At 35.0% G+C, this 15,984-nt stretch overlaps 1 protein-coding gene across 1 annotated transcript in view; it reads right to left on the reverse strand.

The window, feature by feature from the left end:
* The window catches only part of HDX (highly divergent homeobox), a gene marked incomplete at its 3' end in the record, with an annotated part of 148,651 nt that extends 134,045 nt beyond the window's left edge, over positions 1-14,606 (reverse strand). Inside the window, exon 1 of the mRNA XM_084258580.1 lies at positions 14,592-14,606. The remainder of the gene's footprint in view (positions 1-14,591) is intronic.
* Positions 14,607-15,984: the final 1,378 nt, after the last annotated feature.

Genomic DNA, 15,984 nt, shown 5'->3' on the forward strand with positions numbered 1-15,984 from the left:
ACTGGATCAATCCACACATCTTTCTCCTTGATGTGGATGCTCTGTTAATTACTATGGTTTTGGAGATATGGATCCTTTGATATAGAAGTGATCATTCCTGGCATATGAATAAAGTCTACGAAGGCAAAGTCTCTGGTGCACCTAAACTATCATAGGGAACCTTTGCAATGAACATGAAATAATGTTGTTTACTGACTGAGCTTTGGGACAGACCTATCAGTCCCTGAGTGTTAGGCTGGTTATAGTATAACAATGGCGAAGCACAATTCCTCATCCTTTTCTCATGAATATAGAGGATAATCAGCTATGAACACCATACTCTGACAGAGGCCTGAGAAGCAGATAACAGGCACAGAGAGGAATTTGATGTACTCAACACAGAGAAACAATACTGGATTTCTTCCAAGTCCTAGTGTGCTCTCCCCTCTCAAGACTGGCATATGGATTTCCACACCCCTTCCCTAACACTTCCACCTCCTTCCCACCATCTTGATAAATAAGTAGGATCCAAAAGCTAAAACCACAGTGCAATCTACTAGAGGGAAAACATATCATGAGAAAGAGGATACAACTCAAGCAGCACAACATGGAAAAAAGTAATGGAGCAGAAGCCAAACTTTATGACCCAGCATTGGAGGAGCTAACAGATAAAGAGTTCAGAAGGATAATAATGAAGATGCTCAATGACATCTGAGACTCTCAGTTAAACACAGAAAGGCAGGTTCATGATATTAGAAAAGATATCCAGCAACAAAAGTAATCCTTCACTGAAGATACTGAAATTATCAGGAAAAAACAAAACAAAAACAAAAACAAATATGATGGATATAAGAAATAAAATGAAACAACTGAAAACAGACATAGAAAGTTGAATTAATAAACATAATCTCACTAAAGGAAAAACATTGGAAATGGAAGATAAAAAAATGTATAAACAACTCAAGTGAAATAGGAGAGTGAAATCCAGATTTACAAAAATAAAGCCATCTACATGAAATATGAGGCCGCATTAGAAGAAAAAACTTAAGAATATCAGGTGCTACAGAAGGTGAAGAAAGAGAGAAGATATTAGAGACCTTATACAAAGTAATAGCTGAGAACTTTCCAAAACTCAGTAAATTTTAACCATAGGTATCCAAAAAGCAAACAGAACACCCAAATTTCTAAGTGCCAACTGATCTACACCAAGACACATCATTATTACATTATCAAAAGTAAATAATAAAGAAAAATGTTAAAGGAAAAATATAACATAAAAGGCAACATGATAAGGCTAGAAATCATATAGGCTAGATAATAGTGGAATGCTGTATCCACAATTATAAAACTTATAACTGCCAGCAAAGAATAATTTAACTTGCAAAATTATCATTCAAATAAGATAGAGAAATACTGTCCCAGAAAAAAAAAATGGTGTTTACCACCAATATACCTGTCCTACAAAAAATGTTGGAATAAATTCTATACATAAAAATTAAAATCAAAAGAGCACAAAACTTTGAACTATGTAATACATAGAAACACAAAATCAGAAACATAAACAAGAACAATGTGGGACAATAAAACATTAAAGGGGAAGAAGAAAAGTATAGGATCTGTAAAACGAAATGATGAAACCAAATAAAAATAATAATAATAAAGTCTTTTGGATACAGAAAGTTTAATACAACCTACTTGGTACCACAAAACAAAACAAAACAAAACAAAACAAAACAAAAAAAAACCTGGGGCAATGCATCTTAGAAAAGTGAATGAAGAAACCAAGAGAACCACCAGAGAAAGTAATCCAAATGAAAAGAAACAACCAGAAAAATAAACAACAAAATTTAAAACAACCATAAAACCAAAAGGTAGAATGTCATTAAATAAGGCTCATATATCAATAATCACCCTAAACATAAATGGTATGAACTCACCAATTAAAAGGTAAAGAATAAAAAAGATTTGAAAAAATGTATGACCCATCTATACTCTGTATTCATGAATCTCACTTTTGAATTTAAGACACAGACATAAAATGAAAGGCTGAAGCAAAGCATTTTAAGTCATCAACACACAGGGGAAAAGGCAGTAACTGCTATTCTCATATGTCATAAATTAGACTTTCAGCAAAAATAGGTAATCAGGGACAAAGGTAGGTATTGCACAATGATCAAAGGTATAGCCTTCCTGGTGGCGCAAGGGGTTAAGCACAACACTGTGAAGCTATCCGCAGCCTCTGCAGCACAAGTTTGATCCCTGGCTGGCCAGGGAGCTACCCACACGGCCCAGCAGACCTCTCCTGTCTCAGCAGTGTATTTCAGTCAGTCTGCCTGTTCTGTTCCCCACTCTGTCTGGTGAATCCTCTCACTCCCTGCACCTCACCTGTACCCCAGTTCTTGTATGAATAAATAAATAAATCTTTCTTAAAAAGGTATAATACTTTTGTCAATATTTATACATACTACCCTTTGTGCACATAAAAATATCAAACAAGACTCAAAAATGTATGAAAATCGAAATGAAATCAAGTATGTTTTCTGACCACATGATATAAAGCTAGATATCAGCTATTAAAGAGAAAAAAAAAAAACAGAAATTTGGAGATGAAACAAAATAATTATGAATAAATCCTGGTTTAATTAAGAAATCAAAGGAAAAATACAAATGAATTATCTGGAGACTTACAAAAATGAAGAGACAAATGTGATACACTAAAGCAGTATTAAGAGGGAAGTATATAGCAATACAGCTCCACACAATCAAACAAACATCTAAAGGAACTAGAAAAATGAGGGCAAGGATTCAAAATATCAATGGAATGAAGGAAGTAATAGAAATTATAGTGGAAATAAATTAAATAGAAACCAAAAGATAATATAAAAATCATTGAAACAGAGCTACATCTTCAAAAAGATAAGCAAAATTGACAAACCCTTAGCTAGGTTCACTAAGAAAAGAGAAAACCCAAATAAAAAGAATCAGAATTGAAAGAGATGAAATTACAATAAACACTGCAGAAACAAAGAATCATAAGAGACTATGAACACCTATATGCAAAAAAATTGGACAAGCTAGAAAAAACAAATGTTCAGAATCATACAAACTTTCAAGACTAATGTAGGAACAAATAAAAAACTTAAACAGACAAATCACAAGCACAGAAATTGAGAGAATAATCAAAACTCTCCTTCAGAGCATAAACCCAGAACCAGATGGTTTCGCTATGAATTCTACCAAATCTTCAAAAATGATCTAATACCTATCCTTCTCAAACTCATCAAAAAAATTGAAGAGAGGGAAAAGCTCCTTAACACATTTTGCAAGGACAACATTACCTTGAACCCCAAACCAAGCAAGGACATCCTGAAAAAAGAAAATTATAGACAAACATCACTGATGAACATAGATACAAAAATCCTCAACAAAATATTGGCAAATTGAATCAAAAAATGTATTAAGAGAGTCATCCTTATTAACCAGGTGGGATTCATTCCAGAGATGCAAGTTTGGTCAACCTAAACAAATCAATAAATGTCAATCACTACAACAACAAAAAGAAAAAAAATCACATGATAATTTCAATGTGTTCTGAAAAAAAAAATATTTGACAAGATTAAGGACCAAGTTATGATAAAATTTCTCAATAAAATGGGAATAAAATTATCTTATCTCAACCAACCAAAGGCCATACATGACAAACCCACAGTAACATCATATTTGATGATGAAAACCTGAAAGTGATTCCTAGCATTAGTAACAAGACCAGGATGACAGTTAAAACATTATTGTTCATCATAGAATTGGAAGCCCTAGCCAAAACAATTAGACATGAAAGAAATCCAAATTGGAAAAGAAGCAGAACTATCACTATTTGCAAATGGCAACGTAACATACATAGAAAATCCAACAATGAATTTGTGTTGTATTTTTTTTTAAGATTTATTTATTTATTTATTTATTTATACAAGCACTGCATACAGTCAGAAGCGCAGGAGGGTGAGAGAATTCACCAGAGCCAGAGGGGAGAGCAGAGCAGGCAGACTGATGAAGTACACTGCTGAGGGGAGCAGCGGGTGGCAGGAGAGGTCTGTGCACCATGTGGGACACTCACCTTGGCCAGGGATTGAACCAGTGCTGCAGAGGCTGAGGGCAGCTTCGCAGCCCAGCGCTCAACTGCTGCGCCACCAGGGAGGCCCCCAACAATGAATTTGAAGAAAGAAAATCAAGAAAACAATCCAACTTATAATTATACCATAAAGGATGAAATACCTGGGAATAAATTTAACAAACGGAGTGAAGCGCCTATACACTTATCCCATGTTCATGGATTATAAGAATAATCATTGTTAAAATGCTCATCTTACCTAAAGAAGTTTACAGGCTCAAAACAATACCTATCAAAAATCCCAATGACACTTTTTAAGGAAACAGAACAAACCCATATTTTATATGGAGCTATGTAAGAGCCTGAATAGCCAAGGCAATGCTGAGAGATAAAAAGGAAAAACGAAATATCTTACTCAATGTCTTCACAGTCTAGTACAAAGCAATTGTAATCAGAACAGTATGGTTATTAAAACAAAAACAAACACACCAATGGAGTAATATAGAGAGCCCATAAATAAAGCCACATAAATATGGAGTCAACATTATACAATGGAGAAAAGAAAGTCACTTTCCAACAAGTGGAAACACTTTCCTTGTTGGAAAACAAGGACAACCACATGTAAAAACTTCATACACAACAATTAATTCAAAATGGAGTAAAGAATTAGATATAAAACTGAAGCTATAAAATACCTAGGTGATACACTTGTGACAGCAAATGAATAGATGTATTTGTGTCCCCAAATGCATCAAAGACAAGGAAAACAGCATAAACAAACAAGTGGGACTGTATCAAAGTAAAAAGCTGTTGCACAGTGAAAAAAAACACCACACCAACAAAAAAGCAACTATGGACTGGAATTAGAAATTTGTATATTACACATATAACAAGGAGTTATTTTCCAAAATATATAAAGAACTCACAGAACTCAATGACAAAAAACAATACAAATGTATATTATATATAACACATACAGTATAGATGTATATTATATATAACATATATAGCTACATGTTTAGGGTCCATGAGGTCAATGCCTCAAGAGGAAGAAGGGAAAAATATAAAATTTTGCTATCTTTGGTAACTTCTCCAAATTCTGATTCCCAACCTACTTAGTTCTTTTTATTTTTTAGAGCCCCAAAGGTAGTTACTTTTAAATTTTTGTCTGTAGATATTACGTGTAATCAGTTGGAGATATGCATTGTAGTGAATCTACAGAATTGGACTCCTGTCATTGTATTTTTAAAATTTATATTCTTCTAAACTCTAAGGAATTTTATTCTAAGTCAGATTAAATCTATATATAACCTTTGCTAAGAACCATTAGTTTTGGACTGATAATACTGTTTGAGAATCTTAAAGAAAATATGGACCCATACTTTTGTCTTTCTCAGGAGCTCATATAAATTCATAAAAATAAGTAATTATACTTTTGAATAATTTAAAGCTTGGAACATTTTTTAGGTAAATATAATATTTAGTCATATTTCCAGTAATTTTATCTTAGCATTTTAACTTTCTTGACCTTGAGGGTACCCATGCCCATGAAGCCTTCATTGGGGGAAGGGTGGCGAAGGAGGAACAGACCCCAGTGCCCTGCAGGTGCCTGCTCCACCACTGCATCTGCTGCCACCTCACAGCTGACAGCTCCTTAAAATACTTTGAGCAGTAATACACTCAAACTCTAGAAAGGGGCTCAGTAATGAATGCATCAATTATAGTAACAGTTTATGTGGGCCAGTCACTGATGATTTTTACATAGGAAAGGTATTATACACAATTGTTTGTATACTTACTGCTACATAGCCCGTTTTGCAATGACTTAACCAATTAGACAGAACTAAGGATATAGCAGAGGGAGAAAAATTCCTTGATTTCATCTCCCTCTACTATGAGCTTCTGAAAGACAGTGAGCAAATTTTCATCTTTTTTTATTTTCCAGCTTTTAGAACAATGTTTGGTATACAGTAAATTGCCAAAGAGTTTGAAAGGTTTACACCTCCACTTCTATTTCCTGAAAAGAGCTTAAGTAGATTTGATATTACGTCTATCTTAAATGTTTTATAGATTAAACAGTGAAGCAATTTGGGCTTGGATATTTCTTTAAAAGCTTTCTAATAGCAAATTCAATTCATTTAATAAAGTATTCAGCTATTGTATTTCTTCTCAAATGAACTTTGGCAATTTCTATCCTTCAAAGGAAATGTCCTTTTTCTTTAAGTTGTTTAAATTAAAGGCGTAACGTTAATAGATCACACATACATTTTTTAATGTTTTTAGTCTATAGTGATATCTTCTCCCACTTTCTTTTTTGAAGTAAAATCTTTTCTCAGTGATCAAGCTTTTGGTTTCATTACAGTACTCTCTCTCTCTCTGTTTTGTCCTATTTCATTTATGTCTGCACTTATTAATACTTTTTTCTGCTTATTTTGGGCTGAATTTGCCCTTGTAGTTATTGTTTGTTAAGGTGAAACCCAAGAAATTGATATTCAAGCATTCTACTATAAATGTCTAATACTCTAAATTAACCTTTATGTATTTCATATATTTATATTGTGATTACTTCCTAATTTCCCTTGGAGGTTCACCTTTGACCCACTGGTTACTCATAAGTGTGTCGTTTAGTTTCCTAATATTTGGGAATTTTCAAGATGTATTTCTTTTATTGATTTTCAGTTTAATACTTTTATGATCACAGAACATCACTCATGTGATTTCAATTTTTAATCTTTTAACAGATGTCTACAACTTAATTCCAGGAACCTGTGAATATTTCAGGTTCCATGACAAAAGAGTATCAGGGCTGCTGGAGGAATTAAAGTTGCTAATCAGTTAACCTTAAAAATATATATTAAATTAGATTATCTGAATGGGCCAAGTATAATCACAAGGATCATTAAGTGTGGAAGATGGAAGCAGAAGAGTATGTATCAGAATGATAAATGTGAGAAAAACTTGATTAGCCATTGCTAGATTTGAAGATGGAAGAGGGCCACAAACCAAAGAATATGGGTAGCCTCTAGAATGAGGGAAGGTAAGAAAACATTTTTTTTAAATTATTGATTAAACTTTTTCATTTTCTTACATTGTTGTTCACTTTTGTATATTTGATTTCTACCCTCAGGCGTAGTCCCCATAAATCTCCCATGCCATAGGACCTCTGAACTGTCACCATAGTCCCTTGCACTCTTCCCTCCTCTGTTTAGACCCTTCTCCCTCCCCTTCCCCTTCTGTATGCCTTAGATCTATAAGGAAACATTCATTCTAAAGCCACCAGAAATTCCTGCTGACACCTTGATTTAACCCAGTAATATCTATTTTAGATATCTAAGTACCAGAACTGTAAGATGAATAAATGTGTTTTTTTTAAACAATTGCATCTATGGTAATTTGTTTTAGAAGTAAAGAGAAAATTAATGCAGTTCCCTTTGAAGATATTAGTGATAGTGATTCCAATACATCTATACTCTTCTGTAGCACTCTTTTGAAAACTCAAATAATTGGAATAAATATCATTTCAATGACAGGGTTATTAATATCAGCAAAATAAGTGGATTTACTCAGAATTTAATAATTTCAGCTGTCACATAGGTGGACATAGCCTTTCAGTGAGCTAATGTTGATACCAAAATGAAGAAAAGTTGTTATCTATTAGCCAGCTAATACTTTGATTATATATTTCTTTATACATGTGAAAATGGACAAAAAATTCAGGGGTTTGCTTTTGTTCCTATGACTACTTGCTTGTAAAATTCTAAGCTGAACGAGAAGTTATATTTCACTTTAAATCAGTACTTTTCAGTCTTTAATGTGCATATGAATCACCTGAAGACCTTATTTAAAAAAGATTCAGTAGGTCTTGGGTGAGACCAGAGATACTGAAATTTCTAAGAAACACCCAAATGATGCCCATGCTGCCACTTTGTGGAACACAATTTGTTTTTAGCAAAGATTAATTAGACACAGATGCACCAAATCCTACCAGAAAAATAAATTGGCTCCACATCACAATAATTACTGAGTTCAAAAAATGTCTCTGATCTACATTAAATATTAATAGTTGAGGAAAGAAAAAAGAACCTCAATCTGACCTTCTGCATATTTAAAATATTCACTGATTATAAAAGTGAGTCTATACATTCTAAATAAAATGACTGCTTATTTTAGTAAATAACACACATCTTCAAAAAGAACTTTATGCTTAGGGTGGTGGAGATGAGTCCAGGTTGAACATTCTATAGCTAATATAATACTTCCTAACAATGTGTACTTTATTTCTTCTTCCACATTTTATGATTCTCTAGACCTCTTGTAACTGTTATTCTGTTGAGATGTTAACACAATAAATGATTGTTCTCTGAAAAGACCAAGCTAATTGGAAAATGAGTCTCAGATATCTGCTTTTCTTAGTGGCACAGAAATTTCATCATTAAAACACATAACTTGGGGGCCTCCCCTGGTGGCGCAGCGGTCCCCGGCTGCCGGCGAGGTTCCCACAAAAAACAAAACAAAACAAAACAAAAACAATACATAACTTGGACCAAGAAAACCAAATAGGAATGCATAATATAGAAAGAACTATTTTAAGGCAATAAATTACTATAATAGTAAACATAACATAATGTACCATTTAATCTAACTTAATGAAGAATTAATAAGTATATTACTTGGCATTTGACAGTATATGGGTCTACATGTTTTGGCCACTGAAACCATTGGAGGTCAACATAATAATCCCTTTCACCTGAAACCTCAGCCTTTATATTAAATATTATCATCTTCACTGAGAGGAAAAGGAAAATGTCATCAACATTGGAAGCTCAAAAAGACAGAGAAGTTACAGGGAAATTATATATACACACACACTTCTTAAAAACAATATATAAAGATGGTCTCCCTCTTAGTTCTAGTCTCCAACCTATAAACAAGTAGTAAAGAGTGTGGTCACTAGAATGACACACGTTTCTTGCCACTTACTACTTGTATTACCTTGGGCAAGCAAAATACACAAAAGCTTATCTACATGAAAACTGCCTACCTGGGGCATGTAAATAATGTGTGCATAGGCTGTTTTAAGATCTCTTAAATAAATTGTCCCAAACTGTAAGTAGAGAAATAAGATGTTTTCCTGAATTTTTGCTAATCTGAAAAAATTAATGGATTTATAGATTCTAAAGATAAACACAACTGTATGTAAATGTAAGTACAAATAAGAGACCAAGAAAGTAGAACAACTGCTGTTGTAGATTTTCTTACAGATGACAGATGTAAAGTATAGTATTTATTTGTCTTGTTCCTAGGTCATTGGCTAATCCAGGCAATTTTGCTACTTGATAATACAATGATGACTCCATTTACACATACAGAGTTCTGTTTGTCTGGAAATTTTATGAAAACTGGAAAGTTCTCTGGGTATCAGTGACAGCTTCTAAATATACAAAACTCTCTAGCTCACATCTTATGCAGAATATATCCTTCTAGAATTTTCATTGTTTACTTCCAAAGTAATATGCATAAAGTGTATTCAATGCAAGTATACCACCAATAACACTTTAGCAAACAGCCTCTATTGTAATTCAAATCAATAATTTGAATACATTAATCCTGTTGTGGATTACACTACATGAAAATATAATTCCATTTGGTAGTACAAGAAAATTCTAAGGGCCTCCCCGGTGGCGCAGTGGTTGAGCGCTGGGTTGCGAAGCTGCCCGCGGCCTCTGCGGCACCGGTTCGATCCCCGGCTGCTCCCCGGCCACCAGAGGAGGGTCCCACATGGCGTGCAGACCTCTCCTGCCACCCGCTGCTCCCATCAGCAGTGTACTTCGGTCCTTCTGCCTGCTCTGCTCCCCGCTCTGGCTCTGGTGAATTCTCTCGCCCTCCCGTGCTTCTGACTGTACCCAGTGCATGTATAAACAAACAAACAAATAAATAAAACATGCCTCTATAAAAAAAAAAAAGAAAATTCTAAAAGTAAAATTAATAAAATATTTTAAATTTATTTTTAAAAAATCACAGTATGCTTTCAAGCAAGACTGACAGAGTGCATTTCTAAAAAAAATCTAAATATAAATCTAAGACACTATTTAACAAAATAAATTGCACAAAGAAATGGAAAGAAATCTGATGCCCATGGATTGGAAGAATTACCATGGGTAAAATGGCCATCTTACCCAAAGTTATATATAAAATTAACAAAATCTTTAAGTTTCTTTGGCATTATACAATGAAATACAGCAAATACTCCAGAAATTTATATGGAATCACAAAAGACCTTGAAGAGTCAAAGCAATCTGACAAAAAAACAAAAATAGAGGCATTATACACCCAGACTTCAAACTATACTACAAAGCTTTATTAATCAAAACATTATGGAATAAAAAAGCAGACATGCAAGTCACTGGATTAGTATTAAGAACCCAGAAATACACCCATACAAATATGGACAGTTAATTTAAAACAAAGGAATCAAGCATATAAATGGAGAAAGCCAAGTCTCTTCAACAAATGGTGTTGGAGGTGAGGAGAAAATAGCATCAGAGGAGGTTTCCTGCTTTGCTCCTGGGAGGAAAAGCTAAGGTGGTCAAGGGGGCAATGAACTCTGAAGATTCTGTAAATATGGGTGAAACCAGAATGCTACATAATCATTGGAGACAGACACTGATCATGACAGATGGGACACTGAGGAAATTCAAGTCTATATTATATATATACATTGAAGAGAAAAACAGTCCCAAAAAAATTGAAAAAGGAAATAGAACTGAAAAACTGAGGGCAAAAGGGCATACCCACATAAACCAATAATCACCCTAAGTGTAAATCAAAAGGAAGAGACTGGTTGTTTGGGTCAGAAAATTAAAACAAACTTTCGGCTATTTCCAGGACATGCAACCTAGCTCCAAAGATAAAATAGAATTAGAGTAAAAGATTAGACAACAATCCTAAAAACAAATGAGAGCCAAAGAAAGGAAAAGATAGTCACACCTATATCAGATAAAGTAGATTCCCAGCAATAAAAGGGAACAAGTAACAGTGATGGACACTGTATAATGATTAAGGAAACAATACATCAGGAAGACATAGCAATCATGAATACATATTCACCAAATGCAGGATTTTCAGCTAATATATACTATATATATTTCAATGAAAATTGAAATCATTTCAACTATTTTCAATGGCATAACCTAGAAATCAAAGAAATTTAAAAAAAAAAACACCTCAAGACAAGTGAAGACAAGGACACCACTGACTAGAACATGTAGGGAAAAGCAAAAGCAGTGATAAGATAATCTCTACAGCAATTAAGGCCTACAAGATAAGAAATAGCTCAAATAATCAATCTTCTCCCTCACCTAATGAAATTAAAAAAAAAAAAAAGATGGACAAATGAAACCAAAACCCAGTAGAGGAAGAAAAAAATTATAGCAGAAATAAAAGAAACAGAAATCAAAAAGTCAGTCCAAAAGATAAATGGCACCAAAAGCTTGTACCTGAGAGCGCAATCACACTCTGGCATGTGAAGAAAAGAGAATGTGACTGGCTACAATCCTGCAAGTGAGTTGTTACTAGAAACTGAATTGAGCAGCACCTTGATCTTGAACTTCCTATCCTCTAGAAATATGACAAATAAATTTCTAGTGTTTACATTTAAAATGAATAAATTAATTTAGACATGTTACTTTTTCATATTTTATTAACAGCTCTCCAAAATAAGCAGCATATTCCAAAACATTACATTCTATCTAATGTCCTAACTTTGAGCAGTTTTGTCCTAGTAAATTTTATTAATTACTATGCAAACTGGCTACAAGCTAAAATATATTGAAAGGATTCACAGAATATAATAATGGAAAAAAAGTCAAAGAGAAAGGACTCTTGCCTGATATTGAATAATATTTTGTTCAGTAATAATAATCTATAACAATATTTTCAAATCTATGTTATAATACTCTTCTGTATTGCTTTTTATCCATATTCTTCAACCACATATTTTGATGTGATATTGGGATGTTGCCTCAAAGTGAAGCACCAGTAAAAGTGAAATCTGTACAAAGCCTCTATATTAAACAATCATCACATCTTCTTCCAGTTAAAACTAAGCTCCTTGGAAGAATGCAGTTTGAATTTCAAGGGGTAGGAAAATGACAACTGATATTTTATACAATAATAATTATGACAACCATCATGATAGGCTCTGATCCAACAGATATAGGAATGAAAACTCTTAGGCGATATAAAGCAGCTATTTCAAGATACAATGCAATAAAACTAGAAAATAAAGATTTTAAGAAAAGATATATGATGCACTGTCAAAAAATATATGGAGACAAAAGTAAACTCTAGTATTTTTGAACTAAGAAAATCTGACAGAACCACTTCTGGAATATTGTTCCTTTGATCTTGTTTATGAAGACAGTCTACTTGGAAGCTACTCCCTATATAGATATTCCCTTTGTGTCTTTTCTCTGACTCATATTTAGTTTTATTCAGTCACAGGAAGGTCCTTTCCCTGATAAATGATAAATAAGTTTTCACATGCATACAGCCTCTCTATGACAATATTACTTCATTTCTCAAGAAATTACTTTCTTGGTTAAAAAAGACCATATATGGCTATAAATATTTCTCATAGTTATCTAGGTTTTCAGGGAGAGGATAAAGAAATAAATGGCATGGTCCCATAACCCTTAAAAAGTTTTAAAATCCAGTTGAGGAGTCTAGTCTAATACACACACACACACACACACACACACACACCCCAAATAAGAGTTTATAATAATGTGACAAATATAAGAACTGATGTAGAGGTTCTAGAAAAGATGAGCTTAGTAAGGCTTGGGTAGATTTGGAAGTCACTGATGGAGAGGTAAGACTTGAGTTTATCTTTCAAAGTATGTAAGATGTGTAAAGACAAAAGAGAGGGCATCATAATTGAAGGGAGTAATAGTGATATAAAGAGCAAAGTTCTGGAGGTAGATTGTTCAGGGGCTATTAAAAAGAGTTGTGCACTGAAGAATAAAGTAAAATAAAGTTCCTGTGGTCTATGAAATTCAAATGGAAGTGGGGTTGGTGCAATAGAAAATAGGAAGCCAATAATATTTTGGAGAAGGAAAATGATTTGAAAGAAATGTTCATGAACCATTAATGTGCAAAGACAATTTAGCAATTTGGGCACAGGCTAGTTAGGAAGCTCTTGAAGTGAGTAGGTGGGTGCTGATGAGTTTATATTTTAGACTAAGAAAAGATGGTAGGAGAGGGCTTTCATAGGGAAATTCACCAGATGATAATACCTTAACTATGAGAAATGGGGAAAAATTCAGATTTTTTCTGTGAAATAGTCAGGAATTCCTGATCAGACAGTGAAGAAGAACTAATAACACTAAAATTTCCCCACCAAGGACAAACAGGCAAGGTTCGCCTCACAATTGCTGAGTAATACAGTCACTCCCAATGAAGATTTGTACAGGGTTTCTAAAATAAGATTTGACCTGGTGTTCTAGTAGAGACAGAGAGGAAGAAGGATTTAGCACCAAACCTGGAACAGAGAAGCGTTCCATATAAGAGACCATTCCAAGAAGATAAAAAAGACAAGAAAGGATAATTTCTTACACTGCGTTAACTCATTGAAACTCTTTCCAAAGAGTTTCAAGATCATTGAGTGCATCACAAGTCTGAGTTCTTTGAAAATAAAAAAGTTGAATTCACTTGAACAACTGTTTTTATTTCTTCAAACAGTTCCTCATTTTAGTAATTGCTATTCCACAAATTCCTCTCCACGTTATTTCCATTATTCCAAACCTGATATCGGTACATTAAGCACCTGCCTTCCCAAATTCATCAGATCCATTTTGGGTCTGGGTATATTCATTAAGACAGATTCAAAGTAACCAGCAGATCCCTCCCCATCTATAGGAGCCTGAAACATCACTAGGGTAACTCCCCAACCCTTGCCACATTCTGTCCAGACAGAGTTTAGCCCCACCCTCTTCAGGAAATGGATAAAAACGCTTGCGCAAACTCCAAGCTTACTCTCTCCCGGAACACTCACCCTTCCCAAACCCGCTCCCCCCGCCAAGATTTTAATGCGCAGGCGCAGACCCTTGGTGTGTTTGCGTAGGGCTATGAGATATCTACCGTCCAGTGAAATATAGAAGTAGTAGAATTCACAGCCCCCCCCCCTTTCTTTCTTCAGAGACAGAGGCGCACTTCTTTCTACTCTGGGCAAGAAGCGTGTCTCAAACGTAACCCACTGTTGGAGCACGGTCCTGAGCTCTCGCAGTACCTACGGTATACCTATCTTCAGCTCATTTCTAACCTCACGCTGCCGCCAGCTTTCCATCAGAGGGTAAAGGCAGGTCGCTCCCCAAAAGCCGCACGAGTTTATTGGCAATCTTTTTAGGCCTCTGAATCTACCGGCCTCCCATTGGTCAGAGCTCTAGCTCAGTCCCTCGCTCGCCCTCCTTTTCACCCTTCACACCCACCACGACTGGGTGCTTACCTCGGGCGTGGTGCGGTCACGGGAGGGATCACGGGATGCCAGATCAGGCCAGTGCTGGAGCAGACGGATTCGACGAGATTTTTCCTGGGTCTCTTCTGCCTTCCCAGACAATGAAATCAGCGTGTCCGATCATCAATTCTCATCATGATCGTGACGTCACAAAAGACAGCGGCCAATGGGAGGCCAAGATCAGCTGAGGACAGTCCCTGGCCTCAGCCCAGAACCCAAGAGTGGGGAGGGGGTGGAGAGATAGCTGCCTGCAGTAGGACTGCTTCTTCCCCACATTTATCAGCTGCATCCAAAGCCTCTCTGTGCCTCTCCTTTGTAAAGAGCCATAAAAGCCCAGCATCCCTGTGACTATACTAGTTAGATGCCAGCCATTTGAGCAGGTGCTGCCTGGTCTTCTAACCTGAGGTTCACTTTTAGAATTGTTGCATGTTGCCAAAATCAAAGGATCACATACAGAAATAAAACCTTTTGTGGTCAGTGTTAAATTGTCATAAATATTCAGGGTTACTAAAATTAAGGTGTTAATAGAGCTCTTGAAATTTGTCATAAAATCTAGTGTACTGTTACATGTGACCAGTTGATTCTGGTGACCAAGGCACTAAATTAAAATTATGTTTTCTGTTCACATAACCTCAATCCCTGTTCTACCAGAAATTACTTGAGTGATCACCAACCATTACTTAAGTGATACCATTGCGGCACAAAACCTCAAGCCACATGTTTTATTAGTTAACACTCACTGGATACACTCCCAAAAAGTACTAAATGTCATGAGAGGTGTACACTTCATTGATCCTCTGGTATTATAGAACTAACATCATAATTTGTAAAATAATATTGCACATATTAAGCATTCACAATAATAAAATAAAGTACATGATAATGTATTCAGTCATGAACTCATAATAGAACCACATTCTTTAATGACTGGAGACATCCCTGAGGTGAGGATAATTGGGGAAGTATTCTATGTGATAACTGAAACTCGAGATGATTCCTGAATAGTTGATAAGAGAGCCTGAAAGCACTCTCTTAAAGGGAAAACGATAGATAAAGATGGGAAAGATGGGAAGGCATTAATATATATATATATACATATATATATATATATATTGGCCCATGATGAAATCAGCCTGATAAATATAGAGCATATGTTGAAGACTAAAGGGAGATAGACAAGGCTGATTATAAAAGCCTTTGAAAGTGGGCAGAAAAATTTGAGTTTGTTAAAATTCACCAAAGGTCCTAGGTCAGGGTACCCCAACTCTCTGTAGCCAATGATCTACAGAGCAGCTCAAGTGATTTTTTTAAAACAACAGTCAGATCATGCCTAGTTCAAGATTGTCCGATGACTTCCATTCACATATACTATGAAATAAAATTT

Source organism: Talpa europaea (genome assembly GCF_964194135.1).
Source record: "Talpa europaea genome assembly, chromosome: X".
Taxonomy (NCBI): domain Eukaryota; kingdom Metazoa; phylum Chordata; class Mammalia; order Eulipotyphla; family Talpidae; genus Talpa; species Talpa europaea.